This window comes from Vulpes lagopus, chromosome 8 (genome assembly GCF_018345385.1).
Source record: "Vulpes lagopus strain Blue_001 chromosome 8, ASM1834538v1, whole genome shotgun sequence".
Lineage (NCBI taxonomy): Eukaryota > Metazoa > Chordata > Mammalia > Carnivora > Canidae > Vulpes > Vulpes lagopus.
This window is the reverse complement of record NC_054831.1, coordinates 88,985,767-88,989,929: the sequence shown is the minus strand read 5'-3', so window position 1 is coordinate 88,989,929 and position 4,163 is coordinate 88,985,767. Positions and strand designations below refer to the sequence as shown.

The following is a 4,163-nucleotide window of genomic DNA, read 5'->3' as shown; positions in this document are numbered from 1 at the left end:
ATCTAACATTTCATTTTGAAATACAATACACATGCAGAGAAGTGCTTCAAAGAGAAATAAAATTTACCAATGTCATATAATGTACTAATGTAATATAAAGCAAACACCAGTATCCACCACCATTAGGTTAAAAAATAAAACACCAACAGCACTCCAGCTGCTCCCCTTAACAAACTGGAAGAAAGACTGAGCTAAGTGAAGGCATGGGAGATATAGAAGACACCCTGATCATACTTACAAAAGGGAAAAGGACAGTGTCGGAAAACAAACAAACAAACAAACAAACAAACAAACAAAAAACCTCTAGGTAGGATGAATAGCAGAAGAAACATTGCAGAATAAAAGATAAGTGAACTTTCCAAGATGGTGTCTTTAATGAAAAGGGATGGAACTACATTCTTAAGAAACGTGACTGACATCTTCCAACAGACATAAGAGCTGTTCCTAAGGGTTCTGTCACTGTCGGAGGAAATATTCTCTTCACAGTAGAAAACCCAGATTCAGAGTGTTACTGGCTTACAAGTTGGATTGAGACTGTTCTTGTTCTGGCCTGGTACCCAATCACAGTGGCTACAAATTCTAGAAAGCAGAAGAAAATATTGGCCAAATATTTCTTAGAAATTTGCAATAATCTAGATGGTATACGAGTTAGGTGATTTCAGCTCCAGGGGAGTCTCCTTCCAAGACCTCACTGGCAAGGAGCGCCTGTTCACTTGGTTAACTTCAAAGGAACAGATAACAGTAGCAGGGATTGCTCTAATTAAAAATACAGAACAAAAGATCCTGTTCCAGGTTATTCTGTTCCATTGGCAGAGCACAGTAGCACAACAGCTTGAGGGAAAGACCATGACAAAGATGCTTTTTTGCACATAGAGTAACACAGCTTTCATCAGTGGCTGTTTCTATAGTGTGGGATAGCTATAGCATTCATAATATGCGTGAGAAAACAGGGGATGGAGATTCAAGACTTTTAATAGTATCCAACTGTACAGAGGCACCACTAATAATTAGACTTGATTCTTGAAATCCTCTTAACAATATACTAAAGATTTTAGATTTTTTAGGTAAGGAATTCCCTGTTACTGAGAATTCAAAGGGTGACAAGTTGCTGCCATGTTATCTCAGAGTTAGTCAAGGAGGTGGTACAGATACACCTCATGTGAGATTGTAGAAGGTATAAACCAAAAAAAAAAAAAAAAAACCAAAAACGAAGTATTAAAATCTTCCTTTGGTGCTGGTAGAGCACTGCTCCAGAGATTAACAAGGTAGCCTTTGAATTTTCCTTTCAGGTAGTGCATGGCCTTGGGATTAAGGTCTTCAAGGACCCAGGTGCTGATCCCAACAAAAGGCCCAGAAAGGGGTGATTATCTCTACAAAGGACACGACAGAGAAATTGGTTACACTTGAGAAAAAGATACCTTGAAGAATTTGGTCCTAATCTTCTCCATACTGTCTTCCAGAGTGGGAAGGTGACAAGGAGCTGCTCACATATGATGAAGAAAAAATGCAAAACTAAAGAATGAGCCAGAAATTGCATCACATTAGGTCTTGCTTTATAACCATGTGAGCACACGTGTATGTATGGGCATGCGTGCAGACATCTGTGTGTGTGTACAATACATGTTTCTTTCACAGATGTATTTCTTTATGTTCTATGATACATTACAGCCATATTATTTGTTGGTTTGTAAACATACTGCCCTTTTCATTTTTTCCCAATGTTTAGGTTAATCTCTGATTAGGAAAGGCATTTAATCATGTAAAAGATTAATAATGAAGTAAGCTTTTTAGGGCCCTATGCCAACAGATAGTAATTCAATCTGGTACTGATCTCACAAATAACAGAACTGAGTAACTTTTATATAGAACTGGAGATCACATAAAACAGATTTGAATAAAATTACCATGATGGCTTTATGTTTATATTTAACTTGTATTTTTGTACAAACAAGATTGTGTAAGGTATATTTAAAGCTTTAGTGATTTAAGAGTCTTTCCAACTCTTCATTATTTTTGAGTGCACACATCTAAAAACTATTTGAAAACAAATTACATTGCTTTTTATTCATTAATCATTAAATAAAGTATGGCCTTAACAAAATTGTTTGTGCTATTAAACAGTTTGAAGATTATGTTAGAACAAACCGTGGAGAAAATCAGGTTGCAAACCTACAACATGTGGGAAATGTTGGATAAGGAAATTATAGGAAAACTCATTAAGTCCTAGGGATGTAGGATTTTGTTATATTCTAGCTGGTGAAAGTGCTCATAAAAATGTCTTCATTCTCCCTGAGGAGGTGCCAGGGATATGCTGGAGCTAGCTCCCACTGGCTTCCCAGGACTGACAATATGCATCTTGTCCCAGCTCCACTTCCAATGACATCAATGATGCTTGAAATTAGCCGTGGTGGGAGCATTATACCACGCAAACTGGCAAATGCCACAGATTAGGGATTTTTTTTCTTTTGAAAAATTAGTTATTAAGCATTTGCCCATACGCCATTTGGAGGACTATGAGCCTACACACCATGTACTGTGGGTACCAAGATGAAAGACACCCTATATGTGGTTTCTGGGGAGACAGTCTGAGATGAAGATTTCTGAGTAGGAAGTTGTTTTAGCCCTGTCTTTCCTTTTCTGTATTCTGATGTTTTGCCATTTGGGGCCTTCCCAACACTAGAGGGGCTCCCCAATTTCTAGAGATAGTAACCAACTTGACAACAAGTGTGCTTTTTAAATGCAAACCTAACAGTCCAGAATCCATACCCTCAACCATCTATCCTCACCACCCACGACCCCAGGGCCAGGTATTGGGCGAATAAGAGCAGCCTCCATGCCCCAGAGTCCACTGACATTTTCACAAAATCTGCCTCATTTCTTCCTTCCCTTGAAAATCCCAGTAACGTTTCTTCTCACAGGATGGACCCCCATGCTTCCTATGTTGATGCCCACCATGGTATGGTGGGCCACCTCCTCTTGAAAAGTGAGTAACAAACTCTCTTTTCAGTGTCAATCATCTCCTTCACATCTAAGTAATAATAAAACCTATATTAAAACAGAAGTTCCTTGGGTGCCTAGATAGCTCAGTTGGTTAAGCACCTGCCTTCAACTCAGGTCATGAACCCAGGGTCCTGGGATGGAGTCCTGCAGAGGGAGTCTGCTTCTCCCTCTGCCCTTCACTCCCCTACTCATGATCATTCTCCCTCGCTCTCAAATAAATAAATAAAATCTTAAAAAAAAAACCCACAGAATTTCCGTGAAGGATTCTCTCAAAGATAAACACATTTGAGGAAGAGAAAGAAATAGAATTGGGAAGAAAAGATTTACCTAAGATTCTTCCCAAGGAAGGCCTCAGTCAATCCCACAGAAATGGGATGGCTCTTCTAGTTATTCCCTTTGAGGCAAAGAGCCCAGCTTTGATAAGCCTGTACTGATCAGGGTAGGGGGTGTCTGGACCATAGACAGAGGGCCTGACCTCAGCTTTGAAGAAACTCTTTGGCTGAGAAAATCACCCAGAGAGGGAGGGCTTCTGCTAAGTGCAGCAGTTGGGGGAAGCTCTTCAGTTCTCACAGAGTGCTGGGGAGGTGTACCTCTGCATATACTACATAACAGGAGGATAAAATCAACTGCCAAATGTTAGCTTTTAAGATTCATGAGCTTTCTGGTGGAGTCAACATCAGTGAGGAAAATAAACGCTGTCGTCGAAAAGGTGCTAAAAGTTCATACCAAATGTAAAGTCAGATATGTCCTTTCAACCCTGGCAGAAAAATAAACATAAAATAAATTAGCCATTTACAACTTTGCAAAACCCAACATACTGTGAAGACTTATCAGCTGGACCATGAAAAAAATTGACTGTCTTCAACAAAGCAATTAAAAATGAAGATTGGTGCAACTCAAGCCCCCTCCCCCCCCAAAAAAGCTTCAAGAGTAGATGAAATGTAGAAATAAAAGTTGTTGGAATTCTCTGTCTCTGTCTCTCCCTCTCCTTCCCTGTCTCCAACCCCAATTCTCTCTCTCTCTCTCTCTCTCTCTCTCTCTCTCTCTCTCTCTCAATTTGACTTTATAATTTCTTATCATATTGTAAAGTTGGTGACTGGCTGAACAGGATAGGACAATTGACAATGATTAAGGTCCTCATCCCTAACAACACTGAGCACAAG

At 39.5% G+C, this 4,163-nt stretch overlaps 1 pseudogene; it reads left to right on the top strand.

Annotated features, from left to right (window-relative positions):
- Window positions 1-359: 359 nt before the first annotated feature.
- On the top strand, window positions 360-1,545 carry LOC121497772 (annotated as a pseudogene).
- Window positions 1,546-4,163: the final 2,618 nt, after the last annotated feature.